The 21,922-nt window shown below is 48.3% G+C and overlaps 2 long non-coding RNA genes across 2 annotated transcripts; one reads left to right on the top strand and one right to left on the bottom strand.

The window, feature by feature from the left end:
* Nucleotides 1-1,578: 1,578 nt before the first annotated feature.
* On the bottom strand, nt 1,579-6,710 carry LOC106558664. The gene is made up of 2 exons (XR_005357529.1): nt 2,421-6,710; nt 1,579-2,292 (listed from the first exon to the last, which is right to left on the bottom strand). It is a non-coding gene; the product is annotated as an uncharacterized LOC106558664 (long non-coding RNA).
* Nucleotides 6,711-9,569: 2,859 nt separating this feature from the next.
* On the top strand, nt 9,570-17,327 carry LOC111095434. Its single transcript, XR_005357768.1, has 3 exons — nt 9,570-9,730; nt 11,991-14,528; nt 15,340-17,327. It is a non-coding gene; the product is annotated as an uncharacterized LOC111095434 (long non-coding RNA).
* The last annotated feature ends 4,595 nt before the right edge of the window (nt 17,328-21,922 follow it).

Raw genomic sequence — 21,922 nt, 5'->3', positions numbered from 1 at the left:
CCCACACCTTTTTCTGCCTCGCGGATGTTCTTCGAGCAAGGTCAGGGAGCAAATCATAAATGGGGGCAAATTCCAGCCGGGTCTTCCAACCAGATGTTTTGTTCTATGAAATGTCACACGGTAACAGGATAATTGGAGGGTTTGGATAAGCTGGTGAGGGAATAAGGGGTTTTCCTAAGGAAGATAAAAGCAGAGAAGCAGCTCTCAGCACTAAGCTGGCTGCCCTGTTTCTTCAAAAATAGGTCCTGTAACATGGAGAAGCAGAAACCTAAACCTTCTTAAATCCCTTCGAATGAATGTTTTTGAATAGAACAAACACCTATTTCATGAAAGAAATACATTTCAAAAGATCATAGCAACAGGACGCACCAGCTTCTTGGTCACCTAAGTGTTTTTGGAAGAGGAAAAGAGCCATCCAGCATTAAAGATTCAGGAATGTCTGTTGACATATTAAGGAAACAACCTCAGGGGACAGCTGACAAGGCTCCAAGAAGCATTACCAAGGGAACAGTGACGCAAACACGTTCCGTTTTTACAGGCTGGCATGCTGCCAGGCTTCCTCGCCTGACAGCTGATGTAATGCTAATCCCTATCTGGGTTAGCGTTGCTTAGATATTAACTCAAACGACTCAGTCAGCTGCAATCAATAGCAGGTTCCTTTTATAGAAGATAGTAAAAAGAAAAAAAATATACACACACATATACAGAGAGAGAGAGGGAGAGAGAGAACTGTGGGGCCTGGCATGTTAAAAACCTATTCGTGGTGCCAAAAATGGGAAAAGAAAAAGCAGGAGGGTCCAGTCTAAACCTGAGAGGCACCTTGACGCACACAAGTGTCTTTTTCTTAAGAAAGTCCAGTTGTCCACAAAAATATTGCTCTTTCATAATACCAGTTTCTTTTTTAAGTGTAACAACTAAGGAATATGCCTAATTTCCAGCTGAGCTAAATAATGACAGGAGAAAACAGAAGACATTAGATGGCAATGTGAAAATAATGCTTTGTTTCATCATTGAATAAATGGGCTGGTTCCTTTGGAACCAATGCATAAAATATTGGTTTTTTTTTTTTTTAATTCTTTCTTCAAGACCACTGCTTTTTGATTATTTTAGAACAAATAATAAGTACAATAAGTATGCAAATTTTAATCAGTCTCAGTTTGAATGCGTGTGTCAAGTGTCCTCTATAATATGTTGAGAGGCTACTTTTCATTTTCTCTCAGTCACTGTAATTTTAACTGTCCAAGGGTGATAAAGAACAGCTCATTTTAACAACTCACTTTAGTTATACATATTCTTATTTATTTACTAGATTATATCTAGATGGAAGAGATCTATGTTATCTTACACACAGGACCAGAAGCAAAGCATCCCTGGTTCCAAGGCCCTTAGAGTATAAAGAATAATCATCAAAAACCAGGTGGTGAGGGCCTGGGGGAAGGACAAACACCAATAGAGATGATAGAGTATTTTTAATAACAATGAAATGAGGATAGTAGTGATAACATAGCACATGAGATGCACGAATGAAGTCCATGGGATGGCAGTGACATGATGAAAATGACACATGATTTATCTTTACATGTTTATAACACTTCTCTTCTATAGTAGGAGTTGTTTTTTTTTTTTTCTAACTTAAAGGAAGTTTAAGCTTGAGGGAGTCTATGAACCACATGAATTTATGTGTAAGTTGATGGTTATGTATGTATTGTTCTGGGAGGAAGGCTCCTAGCTCTCATTGGATGCTCGGAAGGTTCCAAAGGCCCTCCTCCCCCAAGGGTTAAAACTGAACCATAAGATCAAGTCCTCCAGGAATTTGATCTCAATTATTCTTCACCTTCCAGTGAGATCATTTATTTACAGGTAGAGAAAGGGGGAAATTGAGAGGCTAAGTTGCTTTGCCCAACATCAAGGAAGCAGTCTGGTCTGTTCTTATCTATGATGCTAGATCAGATGGCCTCCTTGTATGAGTTTCTGTGGCGAGTCCATTAGTGAAGAAGGTCCCATTAGAGCCATGCCCACAAGGGAAGGACCAGAAGAGCTCAGAATACCCTCCGATGACTTCCATCTCAATTCAACTGATACATCTCCCTCTCCACAGTCTCCCATGCCCACCGGCCCTTCCCTCCCCATACTCTGCTACCCAAAGTCTCCTTCCAATAGGGCCAAGGCCAACCAGAAAATTCAACTGCAGTATTTTAACGTTTTAGCAAAGTCTCCCATAAGAATGTAATCTTAGCATCACCTTTCTTTGATAAGGCACTGTTTGCTTCGGAATCTTGAAACACTCCATATCTGGCAAAAAGGATACAGAACAGGAAATTAGGGCACACAGATATGAAGGAACTTCCCAGCATTGTAGAAAATAGGATGCAAGTTTAGTTTTCTAGACTCACAATCTGGTCTGTTCTACATTCACTTACACCAGTTCAGCCTACAGAATAGAGCCTGGCATTCTCTGAGTTTGCATTTCCTCCGGCCTGGGGGCAGAGGCCAACAATGAAAGGCACAGGGAAGTCCGCTCCAGCTTCAAGTAGAGGATGGAGGTAAGGGAGTGGTCTACAAGGAAGGAGAACAGAGATTTTGTCCCTTGTTGACAACAATAATATCTACTGTCATTTTATAGTCATAAAATAATTTATTTTATAATTATATTGTTATTAATTTATACATTAGAAAATATTTTAACTATAAAATAAGATTTTCTAATCACAGAAAACTTGGAAAAAAGCAGAAGTAAAAAGAAGAGGAAGGAAAAAAAGGCCTATAGCTCCCTCTCTCCCAGGTAGCATGCTAAATGAACAAATATCCCTGTTGTTTGGATTGGCGCCTCTTCTTTCTAAGGGTGACCCTGAAGTCACAAACTCTTGGTTTCATTGTAAGGACAGCGTGAATGATGAAACCTTTCTTGCAGGCCTCACAGGGCTGTTCCATAGCTTGAATAAAATTATGGGTTTGAAAATGAGAAAACTCACTTGTGAATTGTAAATGTCTATATTACAAATATAAGGAATTCCTACCACGGTCGTTAGAGACTGCTCTGCCGGCACTGTACTCAGAGGTGCCAACATGCTCTCCTCAAAAACACTGCTTCTCATGATAAGTCCCTGCTTTAGAACATAGCATGGATCTCTGTGGCCTTTTATTCAAATCCAAGAGTCTCTGGTCAGATTTTTCTCAGTTCAGAGCCCAGTCTTGTCTTTGATGCCACAAACTATGAATGGCATCAATTCTACTCCATCTAAGTGAATCTTCACATCATTGGCAGACATGTTGGTTTTTTTAGATACTGAAATGTTCTGTATGTTTTCCCTTATATGTACCTTTCTAGCCCATCTTAAAATGGAAATCACTTCTAATGCTTCATTTAATATCATTTCCATCAAAAGGCAGCGTGCTGGGAGAAATGGGGTAACCTACCTGGAACTAGTTTTCTACATGATAATTACATGACACGTCGCTTAAATTTACAGCCATCTTCCGGTTTTTTTTTCTTTTGCAAACTTTTGCTTTCATTCCCTACATCCTTTTCCAAAATGCGTAAAAACTAGATTTTGCAAAAACATGGGATGTGAATGTCATTTGTTGTGTATGAATTTGCTAAGAAATAGGGTGTAGCACAGCTGTTATTTTTCCACATATCCTACTCAATCTGTCATGCGTTTACTGTGTTTTATAAATATGTGTCATATTTGGAAATATATTGTTCACATATCTTGCATGCTTTCCATTTGCAGCATGCTAAAAATACAGTATCAGTTTGTCAACATGGCTTTCAAAAACAACAAGATCCCCTCGTTTGGAAATTCCAACCAAGTCCATAGTCCAGACCAGGCAGTTATTACAAGACATTTCGTTTCCCATTCCTCACTTTGCCCTCATTTGGCTGTGTCTTTGCGTCCCATGTAAGGCATGCTTTAAGCATCTCAGATACGAAAATATCTTTGGTGTGTGACTCAAAAGCAAGATGGTTTACTCAAATTGCCTCATGTTCTAGAATGCATGTTTAAGTGGGTGCAGGAATACAAGAGAAGTCACAATCCAGCTTCCTTCATTCACGGGCCTGTTCCTTCTGATGAGTCAGGAAAAACGCATTGAGATAGCGGTGTTGGGGTGTTTCCACCGAAAGCTCCGAAGTGTGCAAATCATAAATTGAGCTGGCTTCCAGATCACTAAAGATGCTTGTTTTTCTTCCACGTAAACAACTGCAGCCCTGGTTTGAGCTTGAAGTCACGTAGCTTCTTGGAGAATTTAGGACCCAGGCGTGGTGATGTGAGGAAACCAGGACAGGGTGGGAGATGTGGAGGGTCGCATCTAAATACTGTTTTTTCCAGGGGGCCTGAGTGGCTCAGGGGTTGAGCATATGACCTTGGCTCAGGTCGTGATCCTGGGGTCCTGGGATAGAGTCCTGCATCAGGATCAGGCACCCCATGTCTCTGCCTCTCTCTCTGTGTCTCTTGTTAATAAATAAATAAAATCTTTAAAAATACATACATACATACATACATACATACATACCGGTTCTTCCAGAAAACAAAAACTTACTTGACCTTTCAAAGCCAAAAGAACAAGACAATGGTTAAACAAGGATAAAATGAAGCTGTGTTCTTCCATTTTGCCCTTTTTAGTTTTTATTTTTTAAATTTTTTTGTTTTTTTTCATTCTGCCCTTTTTAAATAGTCTTCCCTATTATAAAGCACATCTTTTATGTGTTTTAAAAGTTTCTTTTAAATAAGGGCAAAATTAGCCTAAGAAATCCACACTCTGGAGCCCATATTTTCAGCAGAGAGAACCACTGCAGTGACAACCACTCTTACGACACCATTATTACTTATTACACGTTTATTTCCTACATTGATCTGACGTTGGCACATGATCCGCCGCCGGCGGCCTCGCGGGGAGGGGAGGCTGGGTCCGCAGGCCCCGTGCGGGTGGGTCCGAGCCTCGGCACCTGTGCCTGCCCCGCGCGGCTGCAACGCTCGGGCTAACTGAGGAGCGGTCCTCACCTGACCGAGAAAGGCCCCGGACCCCCACGATCTCGCTTCCTTTGTGTGCCTCGTGGGGGACTGCGGAGGCCGGCTGGAGAGGCTGCACCCCTGCACCGGGCGTTTGGGGCCCTAGAACTCAGCTTTGGGGTGGGACTCTGGAGGAAGTGTGGAAGGGGCTCTTTCTCCCCAACGTGGGCTCAGAAAATGCATTCCCCAGTTTATGGGAGAGACTTGGCTGCCTCTCAAGAATGCCTCACTGGTTATCATTGAAAAAAACAAAACCACCTCCTGGCGATGTGATCACACGCCCACCTTTTGAGATAGCAGCATATTGTTAACTGCCAGCCAGCTCCTCGGCAGTCCGGACAGGACAATGAGACCTTTGTCCCTGCAGTTTATTGGTCTCCTTTTGCCTGGTCAGCAGCCCTGCCAAGGGAAAGCAGGTACGGTTTCCCCTGCTCCCCAAATGGGGGAAGCTCACAGAGCTTTCAGAGGAGCAATTGGGCCGGGCCCTAGATTTCCCAGCTTGTGTTTTTTTTAGCTCATGTACTTTCTGAATTGTCACCTACCCACACTTCCTTCACCCCAACCCCTGAAGACCTACTGGGGGAAAGCATGACCCTTTTCAGGGTGTGCGCTGGAAGAAACTTTGTGTCTTCAAAAACCTTAATTTATTTCCAAACATTAAATTCTCAGTATCCATCCATTGCTTTTCCATCGTGTGCCTATAGCTTTGCTAAATAGAAATAGATCAAAAAGTATGCAGATGACCTTCCTACCCAGAGATTCTAAGATGACCCCAATGTCTGTCACCTTTGTATCATCTTCTCCCCCTTGAGTGTGAGCAGGGCTTTAATTTGCTTCTAGCCGATAGAGCACAGCAAAGGTGATAGGATATCATTCTGATGCTTCATTACCTTAGTGGCAAAGGTGAAGGGATTTTGCAGATGTAATTAAGATCTCTAATCGGTTGTCTTTAAGTTAATCGAAAGAGAGATTATCTTGGGTGGGTCTGACCTAATCAGATGAGGCCTTCAAAAGAAAATCTAGAGGTCAGAGACAAAGCAGCAGATTCCCTGTCTCCCTTCTGGCCTCAAAGAAACAGACAGTTAGGAGCTGTATGGCTTTGAGGAAACGAATTCTGCCTGTGGGCCTGCGGAGGAAGGACCCTGAGCCCAGGGAGACCTGAGCTCCAGCTGACACACTGACTGCAGTCTTGTGACACCCTGTGCAGAGGACCCAGGTACCCAGTGGAAGCTGTGAGATAAAAAAGTATGTGTCATTTGAAGCTGCTGAGTTTATGGTAATTTGTTACATGGTGGTAAAAAACTAAGACACTTATGAGCTAAGAAGGAGCTAAGACTCAACCCAATTTAGCAGGTATCTGTAAAATCTTAGATTTACCACCCTCTCCAAAGTATATATATATTTTTTAGCTTCTTGGACTATTACATACATTAAACATAAAGGTGATATGTAACACTAATAACTATCTATACCCATGGTGCTAAAACAGGTCTTGTCATTTAGAAACAATAGTGACAGCTGTATTTTCTCCCTCATTCTCTTCTTGTGTCATACACACACTTTCTCAACCAGTGGCTCCTGGGGAGGTCCTGTTGGTAACATCAGCAATCCCATTAAGAAGCATCAGATAATGGGGCACCTGGGTGGCTCAGTGGTTAAGCATTTGCCTTTGGTTCAGGTTGTGATCCTGGAGACCTGGAATCAAGTCCCACATCGGGCTCCCTGCATGGAGCCCGCTTCTCCTTCTGCCTATGTCTCTGCCTCTCTCTCTCTCTCTCTCTGTGTCTCTCATGAATAAATAAATAAAAACTCAAAAAAAAAAAAAAAAAAAGAAGCATCAGATAACTGTTCCACGAAGAACTTTTTAATTTCTCTTACACCCAGAGGAGTCATGTGGAGAGGAAGAGTGGGTTCTGCGTGAAAATCACAGGAAGAGTTTTCTCTGGAACGCTGGAGTTTCAAGAGCATGTCCATCCTGTGCATGCGACCTCTTTGAGGCAGTGCCTCAAACAGTACAAGTAGGACGATACTAAGCACAGCAGGTGCTCAGCAAACACTGAATATACAAGAGTGGAAAATCATCTTCACTTCAAAAATGTTGGATGAAATGGTTTGTCTGTGAGCACTTGACAGTGTATTTGACCTGAAAACTTAGTGAGCCTCTCGCATATTAGTTATTGGTCAGAGCATGGGATTTTCTTGCTGTCACCAGGGCTAGCGAGCAGAAGGCAGTGAGGGCTGTGGTGGTAAGCCTGCCTGGGAAGGTGCAACCACCTAGAAGCCAAAGCTGGTGGAATCATAAAGCACCCCCGGAATTCAGGGCCGGGGGTGGGGAGGGTTGGGGAGTGTGTGCTTCAACCTCCTCCTATGAAAAGCCCATTTTGACAAAAATGCAAAAACAATATTACTGACACAGAGTAGGGGTGAGTGGTCAGTGGTCCAAAGCCTTGGGTGGTGGCTGTGTGTTAACCAATAGGACACCAGAGAGAGGCCCAGCATGTCCCATGAGCCGTATAGACTTGGTCAGGTCACTTAACCCACCCAAGCTTTGAGTCTCCCCATTGAACAATAGGGGTAATTTTAGGGCCTAGGTCATAGAGAAACGGTGTTGAGCTGCTGTGAGAATAAAGCAATTCACAGTGACAAGCTGGGAGAAGGAGGCCTGGTTCAATAAATATTTATGGCTATTATTCACAGCGGCAAACCTGAAAGGTAAATGGCAGGAGTGGCTGGTTGGATATTACAAAGTCTTGGGAATGCTTCACCATCTGCCTCTTATTCCAGAAAATTCTACGTTCACCCTGTGACCCCACCAACATCAGTGCCAACTGGATTCAACAGAGAAAGTACACAGACTCTGGGGTGCCGGGCAGGCAGAGCCAGCCCTTGTGCTGTGTGTGAGCTGCTGGTCTGTTGTCACCGTCCTTGCCCGGGATGGCAGTGGTGGCAGCCAGGCCTTCTTTCCAGTCATGCCCTCCTGCGCCCTTGCCACCCCGCCCCCAGGCCCCATTCTCTCCCTCTGCATGTCCCAACAGTGGCCTTCTGTGCTCCCTTTTGTTCACGCTTCCGCTGGGCTGGACTCACCCTAGTTCACAGGCTCTAGGTCTGACCTCAGAAGCCCTGGAGCCCCAAGGTTAAAGCGGAACCAGGCTGGCTTACTGGTGCTGTCCTTACCAGGGAGTCAGAGGGCAACTCCTCAAAAGTGAGAAAGGAAAAAAAAAAACCCTTGACCAATGTGAATTCAAACTCCCCCAGTTTGGGCCATCACGAAGAAAACAATAAAGCAGAGGGGAGGCTGCCCACACTGTGGTGTCTGAGACAGGATCCGAGACCTTCCCGGGAAGGGGAGAAATCCTTTCTGGCTGACTCCCCTGACTCTGTGTTTCCTACAATTCTACAACAAAGATCCAGGAACATGAGAAAAGGAAACTGAGAAAATGTGTCCTGGGATCCAAATTTAAGCCAAGAACAGGACAATGTGAGCCAAATGGAAATGAGGCCAAGAGTGCTTTCTCGGGGCCCCAGTGTGTTTTTTTCTTCTTTTTCTTCTTCTTCTTTTTTTTTTTTTTTTTTTCCAAATGCCCAAACCTGTTTAACTGCTTAGTGTGAACTATAGTTCTGGGATACAGTTCACTCTGGGAAAGGAAATTTAATTAGCTCAGGCAACCTCACCTCCAATCTTAGGTCGACATAGTCAAATGGCACATTCACAGTGATTGCTGCCAATAGATTCGTGAAAGAAGGAAAAGAGAGAGGAAGAAGGGGAATGAGAGGGTAAGCAAGGGACATACTTTAATTAAGAGTTATATTGAGAGAGGTTGTCCTATATCAGCTGCGGAAAGCGACAGCCTCTCCTCATTGCTGGCCCCAATAAATTCCGGATTACATTATGCATGTGCGTGGACTGCTTTGACTCACACACTCTACGTCCCATTCACAGGAATTTAAGTGATCAAAGTTCTATGATCAGGAATTCCAAGATACTGATAACAACCCACATGTGCAGAGTGCCTTGCGGTTTGCAAAGCAGTTGCCTGGTTATTATTATACTTGGTTCTTCACAATCGTGCCATGAGGAAGTTGTCACTGTCCCCATTTCCCAAGCGAAGACGGTATGCTGACATCTGCCTCCTGGAAGGAGGTCACAGAGTCACAAGGGTCCTGGCCAGACCTGATGCTCAATCTCACAGCTTTTTCCATATCCTGGGAAAATGGTGACCAGCAAACACAGAGAGGGAAACTGAGGCACAGACCCGTGTAGCAGCTTGATGATGGCACAGCTGGGACCATTGGCTCTTAGAACACCTTAGAGTTTTGACTCCCTGGTATTGACATGATTCTCTCATGAAATCATGAGAATCAAAGTTCTCGTGAGAAAGGCTGTATGTCAAGAAAGCATTATTACATCTGGTCAGAACTGGAAGGATTTAGAGGTATGACATTCTGTCTCACAACGTGCTAGTGTGATTATCTGGCTATTAGCTGGCAAGTGTGGTTATCTCATATTAGCTATTAAATGTGTGCTGTGAAGAATGTCATTCCAGAATAGAAGTAGAGCTCCAGGCCCATTTATGATCCTGGGCAGAGTCTGAGTAATCTAGCGCATCTGAATCACAAGAAAGAGGCAAGTCTCAATTTGGAATCAGAAAATGATGCAAACATTTCTGAGCCCTGGGAAAGGAGGGAAGCCTGGGCAGAACCGGGATCTGCCTAGAAAGGTCAGTTGTTCTCTCCTGCTTGCTTTCCCTTTGTCCGGCTGTGGCGTGTCCTCCCGGCCCATCCTCCGCTCGTGTGCTTGTAGGTGCCGGATGGACCCTCATGCAGGGTTACAGTCGTGGGTACAGGAATAGAACCTTCTGTGGATGGGTTGGCTTCCCCCTCTGACTAAAAATCTGTCAGCAAGACCCAAACCCCAGTGACTGGCCTTGGAGAATGGAGGGTGTCTATGTTTTGCCCCTTCCAAGTTCTTTCGTTGCGTTTTATTGTTCTTCCTACTTAGATATTAGGCTGTCTCCATGATGTGAGACATCCTTCCTTTCTAGAATTTCCAGGAAGCCCAGTTCCCTCCCACGTGTTAGATTTAATGTAATTGAAACCAAAGTTTGAGGCTATTTCTCCTAATTCAGGAAAAGTTGTGTGCTTGGCAACCCAAATGGAAAGAGACGAAAAAAATGGTAGTGGATTTTTGTGGTGTTTTTCTCATTTTGGTTGTGTGTGTATGTTTCATAAAGCGCGCAAGAGAATTACACTCAAAACGCAACTGCTGGGAGAGATAGAAACTCTTGTAATTCATGTTGTGCATAATGGATTTGGCAGGCCCAAGCATAGAAATTTCCAGAAGTGTTTGCGTGGCAGCAATTCTTAGCCAATTCACATTTTTTAGCTGTCCTGGCCAGCTGCCCAGCCTACAGAAAAAGTCTTGTATCTCCGCAAGTTTGGCTGGCCTCTCTGACGAGTTTCCAAACTGCATGGCAACATTGGATGAGCTTATTTTCAAGTGCCAAAAAAACTCCTGCTACTTATATTGTCACTAAATACCAGATGTGCTTAATAAAGAGCAAGCAGAGCCAAACCTAGGGTAATCAAATAACCTATCATTAACATTTTCTAAAAACAAAAAATGCAATTGGAACACCAGATTACTGTTTTTCTTTGTTTGCTTTACGCCCTATTACTGGAACCCCTAGGGTGTTGGGAACAGGACTCGGGTGGGGAGGCCAGCTCTGGCAGCGATGAGGACGCTGTTTACAATCACACCCTTCACATCTGAAACATGTGTGAGAAAGTCAAGGCCCCAGCAGATTTCCTCCAGCAAACCCCCCACTCCTCCACCCTCACAACCCTCTCTCCAGCCCCCCAGGGAGGGGCTCTCACCGCCCCGGAAAGTGCTGAAAAGTTGAGGTGTGCTGGGATTTGACCTTTTAGGAGAGAAACAGAGGGAGACGGAAGAGTAAGAGCTGGGCCTTTGCAAGTTAGAGAGATACAAGGGCTGGAAGCCACTGTAGCTGCTGCTGCTGCTGCAAAAATGCAGGGAGGTTCTGGAAGCCTTAAAGGCACACGGGGATACTGTGTGGCTTTGTCAGAGGCCCTGGCTGGGCTTCAGCTGGTAGACTTTAAAGTATTTCTTAACACAAAAAAGCTCCAATTCTATTTTCCCTCCCTCTCATTGCTATAAATTCTCCTCCCTCCCTCCCTCCCTCCCTCCCTCCCTCCCTCCCTCCTGCCTTCTTTCCTTCCTTCTTTCCTCCCTGTCTTCCTTTCTCTCCTAGTTTTCTGGGGATCCAGTGGGAGGAGACATAGGGCTGGCACAGTCCACTCTGGCTGTATTCAGGGTCACTCCCACTGTCTCTTTCCCTCCTCCAGACCCTGATACCCTGGGGGCACACTTTTTTTTTTTTTTCTAGTCCTGCCTTCCCAAACCCACAGGTGTGAAGAGATGACAAGAACAAACATCCTTCTTGCCCTGAGGTGGGTGACCTCAGGAGATGGCAAACGTGAGTGTTGGGGGTGTTTAAAGAGAAAGAGATGGAATCTCACCATAAGAAATGTGAGAGTCAATAACTATTCCGAAAATATTTGTGATCTGCATTAAGACAACTGTATAAATAAAGAAATAAGTGACTCAGCCTTTGGAGAGTTGTCTCAAGAACCTGTTACTAAAAATGCATTATAATCCAACTGTGCCTTGAACGCCATCGTGCCAAGGCAAACTCAGTGAGAAGATGCACAGTGTTTTCCTGTTGTGTGGAGTCATGGGGGGATAAACCATGAATGTGGCCTAATTAGCAATGAAATGCTTTGAAAATATTTGATTGAAGTGGATGAGGTTAGCAAAACAATGTGGAGCTGACGTCTATAATAATGCCTTTTGAACTTCCCTCCTAGCTGTACTCACATGGGTTTCACCCATCAGTTGTGTTCTTGAAAAGTCGCGTGTGAATCCATAGGCTAAGTGGAATTATGTCTTCAATGCTTTAGGGATACTCCTGGTGTGGAGGAACCAACCCCATGTCAGTGAAGAAGCCACAGAGAGAGTCAGTACCCACGACTGATTTGTCTCTGCTGGGTTTGGACGGCCCCCTGTCCCCTTGGCCCGAGCCGAGCCTTTGAGGACACGCATGAGCAGCGTCTAGTTCTCCTTTGCTGGGTCATGAGAGGAAAGAGCTTGTCTTGGAGAAGGGTCAAGGGCAGGCTGTTTTGTTCTCCAGCAACAAAACAGAGCAGGCTAGAGGAAACCACCCAAGTGACGAGCTCTGCAGAGGGCAAGTGAAGGCTGAGTCTAAACACAAAAGTGGAGGAGCCCATCTCCTTGGAGCTGTTTATATTACATAACTCAAATAAACACAGCAGTGCAAGAACGGTTCCCTTGGCGAGGGCCAGGACCACAGAGCCGAGAGGCAGACAAAGGGCGTCGCCTCCAGCCCTGGTCAGAGAAGCCTCCTTTCAAACAATGACACGGACCACAGCAACCCGACTAACCCACAGGGACACACCAGCACGATGCAGCAGGATACCCTGAACGGATTAACAAGAACCGTTTAATTAGGACTTCTAAGGTGTCTTTCTTTGCTCTGGCTGAGAAATAGACCCTGATCAGAGCAAGAAGCAGCAGCAAAACTGACCCCGAAATGGCTCTTTTCATTTGCAAAGGAGGGGTGGGTATGAGGAGGCACCTGTGAGCCCCTGGGAAGCTGGGAAACCAGGCCCAGGCAGGAAGGAGCACAGCCGCTGCCTCCCACCCCCCGACAACCCCAGGGGAACAGCCTTCTCAGCCCTGGGGCGAAGCAGGGGGACCCCGGCCTTCTGGGAAGCATCGGGCAGTTTCCATGGCGTCAGTGCGAGCAAGAAGAAGAAGAAAAAAAATAAAAGTTTCCAACTCCGTAAATGAGCACAGGCCCACAGGCCCCACGTCTGAACGAAATCAGAGAGTCTTGAAATTGAGAGCAGGCGAGAACCTACTGAAACCTTCTTTTTCATCAGCAGCCTGCAGCCTCCTGGGACAGCAGCCCCTATCATATGCCAGGGGACAAGAATAGAACTAAAAATTGAGAGCACAGCCCTCAGCACGGGCTGATAGTCCTGGTTGCCAACAGTTGCCCCATTAGTAGGCTATGGGGACATGCTAGGGAACATTTTCTCTACAAGGCTTGTGTTTAAAAATACATCTTGCTTCAGAGCCGGCCTGGGGCGTGGCCGGGGAGTCAGCCTTCTCTTCTGGGCTGAGCAGGTGCTTGTCACTCTGTGATTCACTGCAGATCACTTACCCTCTGGGCTTGCCCCTTCCGCACCACGTGACAGCGACCCAGACCTCCACGAGGGCCCCTCGCAAGTTAATGTCTTAGACGATTCCTGGATGAAAGCCACACTCCACAGTCGCCCTCCCCAGGGTACACACAGGATGCGCGCGTGGCCGGGGCTGAAAGGCGATGGTGACCAAGGTCACACTTCACTGCCAAGGGTGCCGACCCCTTCGCACTCTGTGGATGTATCCCTGGAGATAGTTCTCTCCCTGTTTCCTTATTCTTGAGAGGAGGACAAGAGCTCCCACCCCCATCCCGAGGACGGTTAGGAGCAGTAGCTAACGGAAGTGGCCGAGAAGCTCTCGGCAGATGCCAAATTCAGAATCAAGTGTTGAGTGATGGCCTCCCTCAGCGACCCTACGCACTGCACTGCGTTACCTCCGTGCCCCGCTCTAACTGCTCCGATGACAGACTGCCCCGTGGGGCGTGAAGCCGGTCTGCCCAGAAGTCCCGGGTTCTGCTACAGAAGGTTGCCTTTGCAGGAACCACTGCAATCCCTGCGTGTCCAGACTTATGTTCTGGGTAGGAGACAACAGGTGATGGATGAGCTGCCAAGGCGGGGAGGCTGCCAGCATCCAGCCCAGGCACCCGGGGCTTGGCACCCCTTTCCCGAGGGGAGGTGGAGGTGAATACATCAACATGGTGGGGTCAAGTTTGAGTCCGCCTCCATGAAGCCCTGGGGAACCTCCTTTTTGAAAAACAACTGGGACAGTGTGACAGCTGTTTAAGGATGAAAAGGAAAGGGTCCCCCGGGAAACCTCCCCAGGGAAGGCTCTGCCTGCAGGAGGCTGTGAGTGACACACAAGACAGCCGGCAGGAGTGGGGACAGCCTGGCCTGCGTGACCGTCTGCCTCGTCAGTGATCGGAAGCAGAGTACATGTGTAGAAGCTGGTGGTCGCGATGACCACAGCAGCAGTGCCACTGACTAGTACCGGTGGTGGGGCCTATAGAGCAGTTAGACGGCTCTGAGGCTGTGGCCCTGCAAGGACTTGACCGTGACATGGTTGCCACGTCGGAGTCCCCGCTGCTCCTTCAGCAGTTTAGTTTGGGGCCTTTATAAACAAGACCCAAATCGGGTTTTATGGCTGCCAGCTATCTGCAGCCACTTTAACATCTGGTTCCTTATGCAATTGTCCCTCATGACAAATGAGTGGTGGGGCACAAAGATGTGAAGGATGGGGACAGAGAGCTCACCTTGAGAAGCTAAGCACTGGAGGTAAGAAGGGACCTGGTGACACACCCTGTTTGCATGGGAGTAGCTGCCTCTGAAGCAGGCTGAGAGAACTATGGAAGTCCCTGGACTTAGATCCCAAAGATCTAGGTCTGACTTCCTGGATCGACCACGTCCTAGCTGTGTGAGCTGAGGCACATTAGCTAATGTTTCTGAGACATCATGGTCTTCCCTGTGAGCCAGAGCTGATGATGCCAACCTCAGGGAGGTGAGGGAAGCTCAGGGGAAGAGACAACCCCAGGTGGCAAGGCAAATGAGCAACATCTGATTCTGTATGCAGGCATGACCTCTTAACCTTTGAGGGCAAATAACCCTGTGGGGTGTGCAGAGTCGTCTGCCTCAGCCTGGGGAGTAGGCAAAGAGCCTTGGAAGTCAGTCTGCCCGCCTCCCCCTGACAGCTGGCAGCAGACCGGGACAGGATCTGCATGTCCCTTGCAGCCCAGAGTGCTTGTCACCAGGCCGCGGCAGCCTTGTCCTCGGCTCACCAGACAAAGGATTGGTCTTCCCCTCGTGGGCCGCTCTCCCTCCCGGCTGCCCAGGGGGCACTCCCTCTTCTGGGCCCCTAGGGTACCACCCCCGGGGAACTGAAGGCCCAGAAAGAGGGCAAAAGGGAGTAAGCAGGGCACCAGGGAGAAGGAGGCTCGTTATTGTCTTTCTAGATGAATCTCCGGGCCGCGGCAGCGCAGGGCGCGTACCAGGCCTGCAGCAAACCTGTCTGCTGTGGGGCTGTCTCAACATGCCATTTGGAAAGTCAAGGTTTTCAATGTAAACTTTGTTCTCCCTACCCTTTCTTCAGGGATTCACAGATGCAGCGTCTCTCGGCACTTCCTTTCCACGTCTCTGGGGCTGAAATCCGAGGTCACGTGGTATCTCTGTCAGAACAAGTCTGCTCCGCGGCCAACCATCCTATGGGACAGGGCAGGGCCCGGATGGCGTTGGCTCCCGGGTCTGCCCTGGTGTAGGGTTCTCAGTGGCCCTATTTTTGGCAGAGCTTTTTTTTATCCTTGCTCTTTATCACAAGCCTGTCGGGCAAATGACAGAGGAATTGCAAGCTTGAATGGGCTTGTCTGACAGGCCAACTTTCATCCTGGGTGCTGCCGCCTGACTTTTAAAAAGGCACTCGGAGCAGAAGAGAGTAATTTCACACTGATTCCTGGCTGTAATTTGCTTTTGGGTTTAAAATGTCGCATTTCAATCATCCTTGCTTCAGGCCAGAGGGGAGGAGATGGACCACGCGCGCCGTCCGTGTTTGTAACAGACACGCGCAAAGGCAACTGCTTCGCTCCGAAGCCACCCTGGCAAGCACACCGAGGAGCCCTCTCCCAGGGCAGACAAGCGCGTTCAAAGGCATCCGTAATAACTTAGCAGTTCTAGCAGGCAGAGCGAGCGAGCTGCAGGTGACACAAAGCCTGGCCTGGGACATCCCCATCAGCAAGCGTGTATTAGACTACCTCTCTCCCCCAGGCCGCGGGAAGCAGAGGAGATGCGGAGCTTTAGGCAAACCTCAGAAATGGAAGGGTCAGAAACCCTGTGCGCACCTGACTGCACCAAGGACAAGACAAGGTCCGGCCGTGGCTGTGGAATTCAGCTGGGGCAAGCGTGAGCCAAGAGGTACAAGGAGAGAAGCAGGAAGTGGCCTCCCTGCTCATGCGGGCGGGTGAGCTTGTGCGTGGAGCATCCTCGAAGAAAAGGGACAGAGGCGCGTGGGAAGGTCAGGGGCACGGTTGTGCCTGGTCAGCAGCAGGAAGGGTGACTTCTCCCGGCGCAGCCATCATCCCAGCCTTCGCCTCCTCTCACCAGGCTTCCTTACAGGCCACATGCTGCCTGACATGTAATTCTTTTTTCCTGGGATGGCTTCTAATGTCCCCCCACCTTAATCTTGCTCCTCACCTGCTTATAAATCCTTTGAGCTCAGGAACCACTATCTAGCCCTCTCTGTCCACTCCAGGCTGACCCAACCTGACCTCCCTTGACCCTCCCCACAGAACTGCCAGCATCCCTTGGGCAGGGGGTGACGCCTCGCTCTGTGGATCTGGGGTGCTTTCTGGAGGCCTGACAGGGAAGCTGGACTGGTGGCATTGCCAGGGGTTGCTGCTGCCTCTTCTATCCGGCTGTGGGTGCCCTGGGAGCAGGATCCACCTTCATGTCTCAGCTCTTGGCTCCTGGCACAGTGCCTGGCACTCAGCAAAGGTTTACTGAATGAATGCATTCCCCATGTTTGGCCCATCCTGGGGGAACGGGCCCAGCATGTTTGGGGGGACAGAGTCAAAGATAGGAGACAAGATGAATGCTTCAGAGGGAAATGAGGCCCCGGGACCCTCCTGATATGCTGGGGGCACCCGGGGCCAACCCTAGATATGATGCTTTGGGAAGTGATGCTTGCTTTCTGGAGCCCCTGCCTCATCTTGAGACCGTGTTCTACTTTGTCGGGTTTTTCCAAAACTTTCTGTCAGCTTTCTCTTATGGCCTTCAGTTACACTGCTGGACTAATTAACAGTCTCCAGAGATGGACTGTGGGGTCTGGGTGTACAGGGGCCATGTGTCAGGGTGGGGAGCTGGACAGAGAGGGTGGTGAAGATCAGGGGCTCAAGGCTGCCCCCCGCCCTGCCATGTGATGTGGATGGGGGTGCTCAGCTTCCCTGCACACGGAACTCTAGAAGGGATGCAGAGAGTCTCCATTGAGTCCTCCAGAAAGTTAGGCACACTGATGCATGCGAGTGTCCCAGGTGATGCCCAGCACATCGTAAGTGCTCATTAAAAGCCAGTTCCTGCCATTTGAAACCAGAAGATGAAATCAAGTCTGGCTTTTTCCACTTGCAAGTTGTGTGGCCCGAGTGGGTCAAGGTGCCTTACCTCTCCCCTCACAGTCTCTGGTTTCTGAGATGAGGACAGAACTGCTGGCCTCGTTAGTGTTGTGAGGATCAAGGAGATAAGGGGAACGAGTGTGTTCTGTGAGCCAAGAGGTGTTTTCCTGAGGTAGTTGTGAAGTTACCTGAGTGAAGGCATCGAGAGGTGAGGCTCCGTGGGGATCCTGCCATGTGAGAGCTATGCCTTCACGGGGACAATGGCTGTGTATTAACCAAACTTGTGATTTCTATGAAGTACATGCTTTAACAGCCACCCATGAAGCTTTTAGCAACCCCTAAGCAAATCGTGACTCTTCCAATGTGAAGGTCAAGCCTGTGTGTCAACTTGGCTGAGCCACGGTACGGTATATGGTCAAACATTATTCTGGATGTTTCCATGATGTTTCCATGTTTCCATAATATTCCATGAAATATTTTTCTGGATGAAATTACATTTAAATCATTGGACTTTGAGTTGAGCACATTCTCCTCCAGAATGTGGGTGGGCCACATCTAAACAGTCGAAGGCCTGAACTGAACAAAAGATTGACCTCCCCTGAGCAAGAGGAAATTCTGCCAGCAGACAGGCTTTGGACTTGAACTGCAGCATTGGCTCCTCCTTGGGTCTCCAGTCTGCCAGCCTATTTGTCAGATTTTGGACTTGCCAGCCTCCATAATCACCATGATCACATGAGCTAATTATTTAGAATAAACTTCTTGGGGATCCCTGGGTGGCTCAGTGGTTTAGCGCTGCCTTCAGCCCAGGGCGTGATCCTGGAGACCCGGGATCGAGTCCCACGTTGGGCTCCCGGCGTGGAGCCTGCTTCTCCCTCTGCCTGTGTCTCTGCCTCTCATTCTCTCTCTGTGTCTCTCATAAATAAATAAATAAATAAATAAATAAATAAATAAACAAACAAACAAACAAAATCTTTAAAAATAAGTAAAATAAAATAAACTTCTCTCTCTTTCTCTCTCTGTCTCACACATACACGCACACAGACATACACATATTCTGTTGGTTCTGTTTCTTTGTAGAACCCTAATATACCCATAAACATTTGGAGTCCTCAGCTTTAAACTGTACAGTCTAACAGTCCCAGTGAACGTGAATTTCACACGGGGGCCAGTTTCAAACCTAACCACCCAATCCTGAGCCTGGTTGCTTTGCCTTGCCCGATCCTTTCCACAGAAACCACAGCTGAGGTTCTTGCCTCCAGGTCCCCCCTACCTCTGCCTCCCGACCGACCCTGGCGCTTACCAGCGTGGCCCTGGGTGGTTCACCATGTTCTCTTGAGCAAACTATGAGTACAATAAAACCTGTACAATTTCTCAGTCTCTTTCTCTTCACTTGTGTCTGGTCTTCCCATACCTCACCCAAGATAATATAATAAAACAGACAGTGATGCCCCGAGGAAGCCCTGGGCCAGCCTCCAGCAATGGGCGAGTAGCTTATTTGCCCCCTCAGGTGGCACTGTGCTAGATGCCACAGGACTATTCTACATGAGATCTAGGGCTGGTGGAATGCCGGGCAGCATTTTAAGCAGCTTGTGCCAGAAGAATCGTTCCTTGCTTAAAACAAAATTCATCATCACCATCATCATCAATGAGATCTGGCCCTCCAGAGAGCCCACATGAGCCATGTTCTCAGTGAGAGCAAGTGTGCATCTGGAGGCTCTTTATTAACCCTTTCAGGCCCCACAGCATTTCCAGCATTCAGGAACATTCCTGAAGCATCTTTGTCTAAGAGCTCATTCACCTCACCTGGGGTCGGGTGGGGGTGGGGGGTGGGGGGTGGAAGGTGGAAGGAGAGGAGGGCCGTGACCTCCTAGGAAAGGGTTAAACCACCCTGGGTGACCCACAACGTCATAGAACTACACAGTTATAGAACCCAAGGCTTTCAGAGCCTGGGAGGAAGCTACCAGGTCCTCTGGGCCCAGTACCCCTCATTTTGCAAAGGAAGAAAGAATCCCGACCAACACAAAGTCATGCACTCACCTGTACCCCTGCCATGGAGCCCCAAATGAATGCTGATCTGAAGGCTGGATCAGGGAATGGCTTTTACCTGCAACCAGCAGCTCATTCTGTGGGCTCTCTCCCTGAGTGGGTTGGTTGTCGTGGGGGCCCGTTCCCGCATCCGTCCAGGTCGATCAGCCTATGCTTCTCTCCGTCCATCTATTCCTCACCCCCCAAAGACACTAAGGATGCAGATTTGGCTTGCACTCACTCCCTCCTCTTTGCTGTTTGTTCTCCTGTCCACCCAAGGGTGGAGAGGGGTGCTGCGGAGGGCTTAGCACAGGGGTGGTGGTGGGGTGGGGTTTGGGGGGAACGGCCAGCCATAGCCAGCATCACTGCGGTGGTTTTGAAACCCTCCAAGTCCCTCATATGTCTGTGGTTGGTGTCACCCAGGCAGGACTGCATGGCCGAGTTAGAAGGGACTTTAATGAATATACCCCAAATAATAAAGGGCTGAAAATAAGCACATCACTTGTCTTGACAGTATCTACCAAGGCCAGCACAGGAGGCCAGTAGATGGCACCAAGGACCAAAAATGTAAATAAACCTCTCACTGGGAGCCACTGCTTCCCTGTCTGTCCCCCATGGCCAGGAAGACTATCTACCAGGCTCCTGCTGGGGGCCACTGAGTCAAACCTACAGCTGATGATGAAAGGGGCCGCAGGAATCCATGAGATCAGTAGTGACACTGCTTTTTACAGGAGCTAAGAGAAGAGCAATTAAATCTTGTGCTTCGGGCCATATAAACTGATCTCCACAGGAGGGCAAGAATTAATGTGATTCGAAACGCACAGCCCCGCCCAGGCCCTCCAACAGCCTTGTACACGGACCAAGCGCTGGACGGGGAAGATTTGTTCCGAGCACTGGGTATTAACCAGCACACAAATCAGGAGCTTCAACCTGATGGGCCTCAAGGCTGATCCAGTGTGGCAAACCCAGAGCTCCTTACCGCTCCTCCCCGCACTTGGTTTATTACACGCAATCTGTACAGGGGCTGTTTTCACACTTAATGGCAATCCTGAATCACTATCTATTTCCCATCTTTGCCTGCAAAACAGCAACCTAGAGCTCGTGCTGCACCATAAATACTCGGCCCCATAAAGCCACTGCTGTATAGATTTGCCTTTTTGTGTATGTGTGTGTCTGATTCGCTAGCACTTTGGCAGCCTTCCAGGCTCTAAGAGAGGAAAAAAACCATCCTGAGCATCCCAACAGCCTCATTTTGATCTGTGATATTGAGCAACTCATTTCCACTTCACAGGCTCTGCTGAGCTGTGCCACAGAAAGACAAATCCCAGACGTGGAAGGGGTGGGAGGAGGTGGAGGAGGAGGGACTGACGGGGAGGAAGGATGGTGGAGGAGAGGGAGGGAGGGAGGGAGTGAGGGGAGAGAAGATGAAAGCAGAAAAGAACCGCATTTATTAAGCTGTTTTTCTTTTGGTGAAAAGAAGCATTTATCAGTGATTTCATATATCATGTGAGAGGTGGCTTCCTGCCAATTTCCAAGAATCCAAACAACCCACTGACATCATATGCTAAATATAGCTCAGCCTTTGCTTTAGGTGAATAAATAATGCGGCTGGAAAGGAATAGGTTCTCTTCAGTTACATGTTTATTATGATCAGGCTGTCAGGCTTGTGTAATCAAAAGAATAATGCCCAGTTCCAGGGAGGGACTGTGGGCAAAGGGAGGTGACCGAGAAAGCCCCCTTCTGATTGCCTTTCCAGATGGCCAGCTGAGCCTGGCCCGGAAGGGGAGGTGGGCCATTCAGGTGTGGCAGGTCTTCAAAGCCCTGACGAATGTGCATGTGCATGTACGTGTGCGTGTGTGTGCGCGCACAAGAGTGTGAGGGTGTTTCTATGTCTGCCCTGCCCTCCAAACTGGTAAGGAGAACTGGCTGACCTCTTGGAGGGAAATGCACAGAATGAAGATGTTCAAACGCATGGACAGGGTCATCATGAGCCTTCCGTGAGGCTGGGGCGGAGGCCAATGCGCCTGGAGGAAGAGCAGGTGCAGCTGGTGGTCAAGAGGGCCGAGGCGTTGTGTCGGAGCCACCTGAAGAATTAAGGTTTATAAGCCCCAGAGATGTTGGCCATCTCCCGGGTCCCCCAGGCTCCCACTGAGGACAGACAGAGCCAGGCTAAAGGGCTGGCCGGTACCTGGGTGGGGGGTGCAAGGAGGCAGCTGTAGGAGAAGAAAGGACAAGAAAATTAGCGCAGGGAGATAAGGAGGCTGTGAATCAAAATAGCTCCTGGAAGGTGTTGGATCCCTACTAACATCTGCAAGATTTCTCTTCACAGTCAGAGATACAATAGAAGTGGTTACCATGGAAACGTGAAAAGCAGCACGGGAAGGGAGAGGGCTGGATATGAAGAGGAAAGAGGAGAAGGCACAGAACACTTTTAAATCATCAAAGAGGAATACTACGGCCCTTTCCACCCCCATGAGGAGAATGGAAGTTGTCTGAGCCCAGAGAGCGGTGAATACTACGATCACGGGCGGGGTCAGTGACGGTCAGACA

Source organism: Canis lupus, chromosome 4 (assembly GCF_011100685.1).
Source record: "Canis lupus familiaris isolate Mischka breed German Shepherd chromosome 4, alternate assembly UU_Cfam_GSD_1.0, whole genome shotgun sequence".
NCBI classification, from domain to species: Eukaryota; Metazoa; Chordata; class Mammalia; order Carnivora; family Canidae; genus Canis; species Canis lupus.
This window is presented reverse-complemented; position numbering and strand designations above follow the sequence as displayed.